Genomic DNA, 13,488 nt, shown 5'->3' with positions numbered 1-13,488 from the left:
TTACACACATCTAGAAGTTGTAGAGGGGAGTTAGTAGATCAAGTTTTACATAGTAACTGATGTCCGGATACATCATCCATCGACGCTACAGAGCGGCAACACTTATAGACACCTGCACCTGTAAATGTATATATCTTTGTGTTGAGTCCGTGATGATGTTACGGACTTTCAAGTATGATGGAGAAGAATAATTGTATCAATATGAGATAAGGGTCTCTGTGTCGTAAACGAACGAGTCGAAAGTTAGAAGCGAACATCATTCTGATATCTCCGACAGTGGAATACAAAATGGTTCAAATGGCTCTGAGCACTATGGGACTTAACATCTATGGTCATCAGTCCCCTAGAACTTAAAACTACTTAAACCTAACTAACCTAAGGACATCACACAACACCTAGTCATCACGAGGCAGAGAAAATCCCTGACCCCAACGGGAATCGAACCCGGGAACCCGGGCGCAGGAAGCGAGAACGCTACCGCACGACCACGAGCTGTGGACAGTGGAATACGTGTTCCGGTCCAGTTGTTGCTAAGAATGTGGAGTATGTAACTTTCAGAGGTGGTTTTATGGACAAAGGCAGGAAGAAATGTCTAGTAAACATGGATTCTAAAATGCATACCAGAGCAGCTACGAGCACTTTTTTATCTCCGCCAGTGTCAAAGATATCTCCTCCACTGAACAAGTGCTCATAGTTCTTAAGGTATGCATTTTAGAGTCCATGTTTACTAGATATTTTTTCTTGTTTTGCTTCATACTACAACCTCGGAAATTTGCGTACCCTACAATTTTTTAACAACAATGGTACCGGTACATGTATTCCGTTCTGAAAGGTATCAGAAGGTTTCGCCTGTAACTTTCGACTCGTTCGTTTTCGATAGAGGGACCCTTACCTCTAACTGACATTTATCCTTCTACATCCTTCGACATCATCCTTGAAAGTTTGTAACATCGTCACGGTATCAATCTAAATATACAACATTTACAGGCGCCGTCGCTTATAACTCTGACTCTTTGTGGCATCGCTGGATGACGTTTCCGAGCATGGGTTCCAGTGTAAAACTTGATTTAGTAAGTCCCTTATAAAATCTCTAGAAATGTGTAATATGAATTATGAAACAACCTGTACATTAGGAAATACTCTTGCTTGTATATACACAGCAGCACTGGTTTATTAATGTTGCCAAAACACGACAAAACTTCACCGCGGAAAAAGTTTTACACATTGTCACAAAGATTTCAGATAGAAATGAAAACAAAACAAAAAATAACTTGACACGAGAATACTTCTTTCCTATTTTATGACAAAAATGATTACATGTAGTTTATACATAATTTCCATCCAAATGACAGTCTTGGAAAGATTGTCGTACGCACTAGCCAGACTTCGTACCACCATCTGCTTTCTTTCCTTAGCCACATGCCAGTCTATTTCTTTCCTTTGTCAGAGCAAAATTTACAGCAGCACACGGCGTTTTCTGGAAAACGACGACCAAAATTTCTCTCTAGGCGACTATTTCCTGTTGGTTCCAGTTTTAGGATACCTACTCCAAGCTAACGTTTTCTATACGTTTCATTAGAGACAGTTTTTTCTCTGTGACATCCCTGTACAAAATATAACCATTCACAGTAGATGACAAAGAATTATTTTTCCAATATTTTGTTGTTTTTACCACAAGAGGGCAGTAGCTGTAAAGCCGATTGAAACTGTCTACACAAGTCTTGTTCATGTTAGATTGTGATGAAATTTGGCTTTATTGTTCTTGTAAAACCTCCTTTTCAACGTATAGGCCCTCTTCGGCGGTGGGCTGACAATTTGAGGAGAGGCAATATACATCACTTTTTTTTCCATTTGAGTGCTACAGTAGTACCCTTCTTTTCCTAAAAAAAAATAATTGCTTCATAGTTTATGCTTTGAACCTTGATGAGTCTTTTGTATTCTTCATGGAAGTTCCAACAGCTAGTGTGACGTTTCTACAACATGTTGGGTAGGTGGCAAATTTGTAAATCGACTCCTCCTGCATCTAGGAGATAAAATACTAACTACCGCTATCTTACAGCCGGCAGTAGTGTAGCATACGAGAAAACGTATTTCAGCGAATGGAAAAACTTACGCCCGTACGGGATACGGACGGCACTCACACGTTCAACACATGAGTGTCCATATGACGTACGGGTATAGTGCTGAAAGTATTGAAGCAGCATGGAATCATATTTGAGATTCAAGCTCATTTCGACTTGATTTTTAGCTGGATTACTGCCGACGTGACTTAAAAACTACATCTCACATCGTCTTTACCCCAGAATCACCTTGAGGTTTTGTGATGTACCAGTGTATAACGCACACTATATAGCACAGGTATATCGTTATCTGCTACCCTTTTCGATGTTGCCATTTGAATGGCTAGCAGTGAACTATCGCTGATCGGAAGCCCATGCCAAAGTTCCAGCAGCAGCGGATGCGACTCCAGTCCACCAGAAGCGAGATATCCCATTACCCTTCCGCCGTCGCAGTGAACAGGATTACCCTTTACTTAACGACGGTGTGGACTTCTCGGCGGTATTTAGCCGAAGTTGCAGCTCCAGCGTCCCCTGTCGGCGACGGCGCCTTGTCGCTATCGATGTAATGGATATCCTCTTCCAGTGGATCAGTGTTCGCTAATAGCCGCCACTCCTTGAGCGCCAAATTCAATAAACTTAATCTGCTTTAGGAGCCAGCGAAAGAAAATAGGATTCCCCACTAATCGACTGCCTCCTCTTTTGTTGGGATGATGTAGGCGCTTGCCTTCGGCAGAAGCCAGTCTTCTGTTGGACAGAATTAATTAATATTTGTAATCAATAAGCTTTCAAGAAAGTATGTAGCAGCTCTTTGTATGACTTAATGATTTTATTGTTTCATAAACCACACATACCACAATGATTTTTTTTTTCCTTTGCTGTAGGTGAGTACCGTGCCATCGGGCGTGCTCATGGAGTTTCCTTTCCTTTCCTGTAACGACTTACGGGCGCATTAGGTAAGTAAACAAGCTTCACATCACATTGTTTTTGGAAGTCAATTATTGTACTGCAAAAATAGCGATACCTAGTTAAAGGAAAAAAGTAATTTACTTACAAGACACTAAAAAGGCTAAAAGCGAAACTGAAATCTACTTTTTTTGCTGAAAACTTTACTGCTAAGAAGATTAAAAGCCCAGTAGTAGGAATCTATATGAATATATGCTTAATGTATACAGAATTTTTGACAATCACGAATAACACGAAAAAAAGCCCGGGGAAAAGCTTTTCTGATTTGCAGTGCACCTAAGACAAAAAGATAGTCAGATGTATTCTTCGAAACAGTTAATAAACGTACAGAATAGCTTGTCCTCAAGCTTAGCTGTTAGATTAATATTAACTACAATTATGATCGCCTCTCTGAAAGGTGCTGCCCTTACTTTTATATGACGCGGAAATAAATTTGATTAGCAATCTTGCAATTTGTGTACAACAGAACTTTTGTCGTGTCCCTGTTATCTAGGGTAGTCTCATATCGTATACTATGCGATCAAAAGTATCCTGACACCCCCAAAACACTTTTTCGTATTAGGTGCATTGTGCTGCGAGGTACTCCATATCAGCGACCTCGGTTGTCATTAGACATTGCGAGAGAGCAGAATGGGGCACTCCGCTGAACTCACGGATTTCGAACGTGTTCAGGTGATTGGGTGTCATTTGTGTGCTACGTCTGTATGCGACATTTCCTCACTCCTAAACATCCCTAAGTCCACTGTTTCTAATCTGATAGTGAAGTGGAAACGTGAAGCGACACTTACAGCACAAAAGCGTACCGGCCGACCTCGTGTGTTGACTGACAGACCGCCGACAGTTGAAGGAGGTCATAATGTATAGTAGGCAGACATTTATCCAGGCCATCACACAGGAATTACGAACTGCATCAGGATCCACTGCAAGTGCTATGACAGTTAGGCGAAGGGGGGAGAAAACTTGGATTTCATGGTCGAGCGACAGCTCATAAGCCACACATCACACCGGTAAATGCCAAACGACATCTCGATTGGTGTAATGAGCGTAAATACTGGACGATTGGACAGTGGAAAAACGTTGTATGGAGTGACAAATCAGGGTACACAATTTGGCGATCCGATGGCAGGGTGTGGGTATGGCAAATGCCAAGTGAACGTCATCTGCCAGAGTGTGTAGTGCCGACTGTAAAATTCGGAGGCCGTGGTGTTATGGTGTGGCTGTGTTTTTCATGATGGGGGCTTGCACCCCTTGTTTTGCCTTGCGCTGTCACAGCACTGGTCTAAATTGATGTTTTAAGCACCTTCTTGCTTCCCACTGTTAAGGAGCAGTTCGGGGATGGCTATTGCATCTTTCAACACTATCGAGAAGCTGTTCATAATGCACGGCCTGTGGCGGAGTGGTTAAACGACAATAAGATCTCTGTAATGGACTGGCCTGCACGGAGTCCTGACCTGAATCCTATAGAACACCTTTGGGATGTTTTGGAACGCCGACTTCTTGCCACGCCTCACCGACCGATATCGACACCTCTCCTCAGTGCAGCACTCCGTGAAGTATGGGCTACCATTCCCCAAGAAACCTTCTGCTCCTGATTGGTCGTATGGCTGTGAATGGAATCTGTGGTGAAGGCTAAGGGTGGGTCAACACCATATTGAATTCCAGCATTACCGATGGAGGGTGCCACGAAAATTTAAGTCATTTTCAGCCAAGTGTCTGGACACTTTTGATCACATAGTTTGTGTTCCATATCCTATACCACTCATTTTTTGTGTATTGTAGCAAACCAAGTACTTCAGGAGGAGATCGAACAGCTACAACACGCGCGCGCGCGCGCGCGCGCCACGCACACACGCGCGCGCCACGCACACACACGCGCGAGCGCGCGCGCGCGCCACGCACACACACGCGCGCGCCACGCACACACACGCGCGCGAGCGCGCACGCGCCACGCACACACACGCGCGCGCCACGCACACACGCGCGCGCGCGCCACGCACACACGCGCGCGCACACACACACACACACACACACACACACACACACACACACACACACCATGAAAAATACTTTGGAAATAATTATTGTCCTCACAGAGGTGTTTGTTCGATACTGTCACTGACAGTAGTAACATTTGGCACTTCGTTTGTTGCAGAATGATGGGCTCGTATCAGAGTAAAAATGTCAAAAACTAGATATAAATTAAGTGGCGTAAATATGTCATATCACGTAACTCGGCATCGTTAGTTTACGATAAAAGTAGTGTACACTTCAGGTGGTATGGTGTTCACACGGTCAGATTAAAATTACAAATGTCATCGTGTTCAACAAGACAGGTTGGCGGATCTATTTTTCTCTTACAGCAAGCTGCAAGTTCGTAAACTGGATATACAGTTGTGAATAACTATTCAGTTAGCACTAAGACTGTTGATATTTTTAAAAGAGATTTATAAAAGATTTTTAAAAATACGATATAGGCTATCAATATTTAAAAAATATCGTTATCGGCCCTCAATATATAGAAAAAAAAGTATCGATATACTGGTGGAAGAAATATCGACACAACTTCCTATAAAAATATCGGCTGTGCATTGTAAATATGCTGCCTGTTTTAGAGCTTGCCCCTTTGGAGCAAGAATTGAAAGGAAAACGATGCACATTCTCACTTGGCGATAACCACACAGTGGTAACTGTGTCACAGTAAAAGGTGCCCGAAGGGTCCGTCGCTCGTTTCGTCTCAGATAGGATTTGTTCAGAACACTTCATGTCGACTTCCCTGTTTTTTCCTTTTTTCATTTCTGCCAATGCCTGTGACCTAACAGGTGTAGTGACACAATTGTAAGGTGAAGCTGAGCGTCGAAGTTCCTGTTGGTAGCGCCGAGCGCCGATTACGTCAACATTTCCCCACACACGTCTCCACCATTCACAAAGACCAATCTTTTGTCACTTAGATTTTCTTCCACCATTTTCAGCAACTGTTTTTGAAGAATGCCGATGTGAAGATATAGCACATTAGTTGCGTTAAAATTTGTTTTTTAACGCCACTGGGGGCTGGTTCTTCACACCGGAAATCATCTTATTCCATTCACACTGCCACACTAATTGCCACATATACTAACTGCAAGCAGTCAAAGTGAAGGGTTGGAGGTGATGAAAGGTCAAAAAGTAAGACTCCTTCACACAGTGAAAGTAAAATTATGTTCTACCACAATTTCAAAAGAACAACTTCAAATGTTTACCGAAAATTGAGAAAAATATAATATAAAATAAAAATATCGGCACTGGACATATGGGACGAAAAATATCTCATGTATACATCGTTATTATTTGGAAAAAATATCGCAGACGGATAACTGCTAGAACGATACTGTCGTCGTAAACGATGATTGCATGTCGTCGCTGATAATATAGAAACTGGGCTGAGCAGTACTGCGCTCGGACATATTTGTGTAATTTCCTAAAGCGGCGGCGTAACGTAACGCATGCTGCTTAGGCTGAACTCTCCGATTCTTTGATGCGTCTGGTAGCGACTATCTTTACTCGTGGTGCTATCGTGAGGAAGCAGGTTTGTTTTTTTTTCTCCTCCTTGAGATCCCGTTCTGCGGACGACATCACGCTTAAGACCTGACAAAACAATATTGTGCAATTAGGAAACACTTAACTCCTGGGGATAGCAGTACAAGTATAGAAGCGAGCATTACTTTGCAAAGCACCCTTAGTCCCAAAAACTTGGACGTCTGTAAGATCGACATTTTTTTTTTTGTGATACGTTGTTTGTGCTTTTGAAACCCAGTTGAATGGCGTGTTGTAAAATTATATCTCCGGTAACATTTCATAAAATGAAGTTGTGGAATTTTTGCGCGAGAATGGCTGTTCTGTTTGAGACAAATTCAGTGATGCAATGTTTTGTACGTCTCACAAAAATTACGGGCGACATTAGTTAACAATGAAAATGGTGCAAACTTATAGGTGGCATGCTTGAAACGGCTAGTATAAAATTACAAATGTCGCCATGTTCAATGTGCATTTTCTCCGCAACTTCTAGTCAGACCTACAAAAGAGAGACATTGCCTAATTACCTCATACAAATCTACACTCTAGTACCAAAAAATACCACATTCCATTCCACATTCGACGGAAGTTCGGTCATGAATATGCATTCTAGCTGGTCAGTGTTGGTTGCACTTGGCGGGAAACTGGAATTGGATAACCATTGGTTCAGTAAGTAGTGACACAAAACCGACCTTCCATTCCTGGAGTTCCTTTCAGGATAGACAGGTAACATTTGTACCTTGTAATTTAAATTGTTAACTCTACATGGTGTTGCTTCCTTGTCCTCGCGGTAACAGCTACCTGCTATATTACATGATCTAACACTACATTCGGTGTGGATCACTTTGGGGTCCGGAGAAATATAGTAACACGTTAGGCACTATTGATCCGATTGCTTGTCTTAGAAGAAAACAAACCTACGTTTATAGCACTTGTAGATTTAGAGGACGCATTTGAAAACGTTGACTGAAATGCATTATTTGAAACCATGAAGGTAACACCGGTAAATACAAATGGGAAAACGGTTATTTACAACTTGTTCAGAAACCACACTCCATTTTTAAGAGTCGAAGGGCATGAAAGCCGTGCAGTACTTAAGATGTGTGCCAGGGGTGTTGCCTCGTCGAGATGATGTTCAATTTCTACACTGAACATGAAGTAACGGAAACCAGAGGTGCACATTCTCAAAAAATGGCTCTGAGCACTATGGGACTCAACTGCTGAGGTCATTAGTCCCCTAGAACTTAGAACTAGTTAAACCTAATTAACCTAAGGACATCACAAACATCCATGCCCGAGGCAGGATTCGAACCTGCGACCGTAGCGGTCTTGCGGTTCCAGACTGCAGCGCCTTTAACCGCACAGCCACTTCGGCCGGCTGCACATTCTCACTTGGCGATAATCACACAGTGGTAACTGTAAGTGTCACAGTAAAGGGTTCAAGGACAAGAAATGAAAACATTGCCGTTTGCCGGTTACAATGTAAATACACTCCTGGAAATTGAAATAAGAACACCGTGAATTCATTGTCCCAGGAAGGGGAAACTTTATTGGCACATTCCTGGGGTCAGATACCTCACATGATCACACTGACAGAACCACAGGCACATAGACAAAGGCAACAGAGCATGCACAATGTCGGCACTAGTACAGTGTATATCCACCTTTCGCAGCAATGCAGGCTGCTATTCTCCCATGGAGACGATCGTAGAGATGCTGGATGTAGTCCTGTGGAACGGCTTGCCATGCCATTTCCACCTGGCGCCTCAGTTGGACCAGCGTTCGTGCTGGACGTGCAGACCACGTGAGACGACGCTTCATCCAGTCCCAAACATGCTCAATGGGGGACAGATCCGGAGATCTTGCTGGCCAGGGTAGTTGACTTACACCTTCTAGAGCACGTTGGGTGGCACGGGATACATGCGGACGTGCATTGTCCTGTTGGAACAGCAAGTTCCCTTGCCGGTCTAAAAATGGTAGAACGATGGGTTCGATGACGGTTTGGATGAACCGGGCACTATTCAGTGTCCCCTCGACGATCACCAGTGGTGTACGGCCAGTGTAGGAGATCGCTCCCCACACCATGATGCCGGGTGTTGGCCCTGTGTGCCTCGGTCGTATGCAGTCCTGATTGTGGCGCTCACCTGCACGGCGCCAAACACGCATACGACCATCATTGGCACCAAGGCAGAAGCGACTCTCATCGCTGAAGACGACACGTCTCCATTCGTCCCTCCATTCACGCCTGTCGCGACACCACTGGAGGCGGGCTGCACGATGTTGGGGCGTGAGCGGAAGACGGCCTAACGGTGTGCGGGACCGTAGCCCAGCTTCATGGAGACGGTTGCGAATGGTCCTCGCCGATACCCCAGGAGCAACAGTGTCCCTAATTTGCTGGGAAGTGGCGGTGCGGTCCCCTACGGCACTGCGTAGGATCCTACGGTCTTGGCGTGCATCCGCGCGTCGCTGCGGTCCGGTCCCAGGTCGACGGGCACGTGCACCTTCCGCCGACCACTGGCGACAACATCGATGTACTGTGGAGACCTCACGCCCCACGTGTTGAGCAATTCGGCGGTACGTCCACCCGGCCTCCCGCATGCCCACTATACGCCCTCGCTCAAAGTCCGTCAACTGCACATACGGTTCACGTCCACGCTGTCGCGGCATGCTACCAGTGTTAAAGACTGCGATGGAGCTCCTATGCCACGGCAAACTGGCTGACACTGACGGCGGCGGTGCACAAATGCTGCGCAGCTAGCGCCATTCGACGGCCAACACCGCGGTTCCTGGTGTGTCCGCTGTGCCGTGTGTGTGATCATTGCTTGTACAGCCCTCTCGCAGTGTCCGGAGCAAGTATGGTGGGTCTGACACACCGGTGTCAATGTGTTCTTTTTTTCATTTCCAGGAGTGTATGTCATAGAGGGCAAAGCAGTTGAACGGAATGAATGTCTTGAAAACAGATTATACGGTGAACACTGAAGAAAGTGAAACAAGTGTAATGGACAGTAGTCGAATGAAACCAGACTACATTCAGGGAATTAGGTTATGAGATGAGACGCTAAGAGTAGCAGGTGAGTTTTGCTATTTAGGCAGCAAAAAATTGATGTTGGTCGAAGTAGAGAGAATAATAAACGCAGAGTGGCAATAGCAAGAAAAGCATTTCTGAAGAAGAGGAATTTGCTAACATATAATGAAAATTTCAATGTAAGTACATCTTTTCTGAAGATATTTGTATGGAGTGTAGCCTTGTAAGGAAAGGCAAGCTATTGAAATGTAGTGCTACAGAAAAATGTGGAAAATTACATGGAAGATGGAATACCTAGTCAGGATGTACTGATTCGAATGATTTTAGAAAAAATAAATTTATCACAGAACTCGAAAAAAAATGTTCTACTGGTAAGACATCTAGAGGAATAAAGGAAGGCTCAATTTCGTAACAGAAGGAAATATTTTGAGGTAGACACTGTAGAGGGTGACCAAGGCTTTAATACATTAAATAGGTTCAAATGGATAGTGGTTCAGGCAGTTTTGTGGAAATGAAGATACTTGCAAAAAGTAGAGTAACTTGGAGAGTTGCACCAAACCATTCTTCGGGGTGCACAACACACAACAACAACAATACATAAGGGAGCTAGTGAAATTTCCATTAAGACTATTCATCACAGCAGCGGTTTATTTGGAAGTGGTAACTATCGTACAAAAACAGTGGAGAAATCAGCAAAAGCATAAGGAGTAAAAGGAACATGACACTAGAATCCTAAGGTTTGTTTGGTAGAGGATACCCCACTTGTGCAAAAATGGTTCGAGATTTGTAAAAAAAAGAGAGAAAAGATAATGATTTTAACGATTCAGGTGTTCTACATAGTCTCCCTGGCCCCTCGTTACCACTTGAATGCAATGCACAGAATATTCAAATAACCATGTGAAAGTGTCATAAAATTTCTTCTTTGCGATATTTTTCAACTCTCGCGTCACACTGGCTTGAGTATACGTACTATCATCAAAGCGTAGACTCTTAAGGTGAATTTTTACACTATGTTTGTAGTGATAAGACGAAGTCTCGTCAACCGCGATGATTTTTTCCCAAAAAAGCATTACCCGCGTTTTGCGTTGCAATCAAGTCGCTGTTCGGTCAACCCGCTCTTGTGACAGATCTGGATTCAAGATCTGTGGGACAAACTTTTCACAATTTTCTCCTCCTCGAAACGCTGTGGAGAATTTCCAGAATGAGATTTTCACTCTGCAGCGGAGTGTGCGCTGAAATGAAACTTACTGGCAGGTCCCGAGTTCGAGTCTCGGTCGGGCACACGGTTTTAATCTGCCAGGAAGTCTCACTGTGGAGAACGTTTTTAAAACTTGATTTATTGGTGTTACTCCATTGCTGTTGGTGACACAAGAACGTCAACACATCACGGCGGCACGTTAACTAGCCTACTTGAAGTCTTCTCGTGACTGTCTGGCTGAATGCACATCTGTTGTGGACAGCTGTTCCTTCAAGTTGCCTCGTTGTTCCTCCTTACACACTGATGTGATGGAAATCATGAGGAGCTTCTTAATACTGCTTTTGTATGTCAGTCCTTTTAACAGATGTCTCAGGGACGACGGCCGTTTACTGTCGTGACAAATAAATAAAAACACGTACAGCCGTCCTGCCAGTTGATGGTTGGAGTGCTGACACATTATCTGCGTATCCAGTAAAGTTGGCAACTGATGTGTTATGCATGGGGATCACATCAACCTGTATCGCATCAAAAACAGCCTGAAGATGACGCACTGAAGCGTTGAAACTGGTAGGGACAAAATAAAATAAAAAAGACAGCTGTAGGTGTTTTTATTTATTCCCAATACTGTGTCGGACATAGTGATCCGGTCGCCGTGGCCGAGCTGTTCTAGGCGCTTCAGTCCGGAACCGCGCTCCTGCTACGGTCGCAGGTTCGAATCTTGCCTCTGGCGTGGATGTGTGTGATGTTCTTAGGTTAGTTAGGTTTAAGTAGTTCTAAGTTCTAGGGGACTGATGACCTCAGCTGTTAAGTCCCATAGTGCTCAGAGCCGTTTTAACCGGCTTAGTGTAGAAACTCGACGTGGCATGGACTTAGCAAGCCGCTGGAAGTCTCCTGCAGAAATAGTGAGCCATACTGCCTCTATAGCCTTCCATAATTACGAAAGTGTCGTCGGTGTAGAATTCTTAGCACGCACAGACCTCTCGTTTAGGCCCCAAAAATGTTTGACAGTAGTCATGTCGGGCGACTTGAGTGACCACATCATTCGCTCGAATTGTCCAGAACATTCTTCAAACCAATCGAACAATTCTGGTCTGGTGACATGGCGCATTGTCATCCATAAAAATTCCATAGTCGTTTGGGAACATAAAGTCCCTGAATGGCTGCAAATGGTCTCCAATTATCCGAAAATATTTCTAGTCAATGATCTGTTCAGTTGTACCAGAGAACCCAGTTCATTCCATGTAAACACAGCCCACATCATTACGGAACCATCACCAGCTTGTTCCTTGTTGACAACTTGGGTCTGTGACTTCTTGGGGTCTGCGCTACACTCGAACACTGCCATCAGCTCTTACTGAATGAAATCTGAACTCATTTGACCAGGGTCATACCGATATGGTTACGACCCCAGGAGAGGCGCTGCAGGCGATGTCGTGTTGTTCGGAAACACACCCATCGGTCGTCTGCTGCCACAACCTATTAACGCCGCACTGTCCGTTTTCAAACGCCTATCGTACGTCCCACATTGATTTCAACGGTTCTTTCCCGGACTTTAGCTTCCCTGTTAGCACTGACTACACAAACACCACTGCTCTAGGTCGTTACCTGAAGGCCATCGGCCACTGCGTTGCTTGTGGTGAGAAGTAATGCCTGAAATATCGTATTCTCGGCACACTGTTGACACTGTGGATCTCGGAATATCGAATGTTCTAACGATTTCCGAAATGGAATATCTCATGTGTCTACCTCCAACTACCCTTCCACGTTGAGAGTCTGTTAATGCCCGTCGTACGGCCATAATGTGGTAGGAAGTCTTTTCACACGAGTCACCGAAGTGCAAATAACAGCTACACCAATGCACTGCCCTTTAACACCTTGTGTGCGCGATACTACCGCCATCTGTATACAGGGTTATTACAAATGATTGAAGCGATTTGACAGCTCTACAATAACTTTATTATTTGAGATATTTTCACAATGCTTTGCACACACATACAAAAAACTCAAAAAGTTTTTTTAGGCATTCACAAATGTTCGATATGTGCCCCTTTAGTGATTCGGCAGACATCAAGCCGATAATCAAGTTCCTCCCACACTCGGCGCAGTATGTCCCCATCAGTGAGTTCGAAAGCATCGTTGATGCGAGCTCGCAGTTCCGGCACGTTTCTTGGTAGAGAAGGTTTAAACATTGAATCTTTCACATAACCCCACAGAAAGAAATCGCATGGGGTTAAATCGGGAGAGCGTGGAGGCCATGACATGAATTGCTGATCATGATCTCCACCACGACCGATCCATCGGTTTTCCAATCTCCTGTTTAAGAAATGCCGAACATCATGATGGAAGTGCGGTGGAGCGCCATCCTGTTGAAAGATGAAGTCGGCGCTGTCGGTCTCCAGTTGTGGCATGAGCCAATTTTCCACCATGTCCAGATACACGTGTTTTTCGCAGAAGAAAAAGGGACCGTAAGCTTTAAACCGTGAGATTGCACAAAACACGTTAACTTTTGGTGAATTGCGAATTTGCTGCACAAATGCGTGAGGATTCTCTACCGCCCAGATTCGCACATTGTGTCTGTTCACTTCATCATTAAGAAAAAATGTTGCTTCATCCCTGAAAACAAGTTTCGCACTGAACGTATCCTCTTCCATGAGCTGTTACAACCGCGCCGAAAATTCGAAGCGTTTGACTTT

This window comes from Schistocerca serialis, chromosome 2, assembly GCF_023864345.2.
Source record: "Schistocerca serialis cubense isolate TAMUIC-IGC-003099 chromosome 2, iqSchSeri2.2, whole genome shotgun sequence".
In the NCBI taxonomy this organism is placed as follows: Eukaryota; Metazoa; Arthropoda; class Insecta; order Orthoptera; family Acrididae; genus Schistocerca; species Schistocerca serialis.
This window is presented reverse-complemented; position numbering follows the sequence as displayed.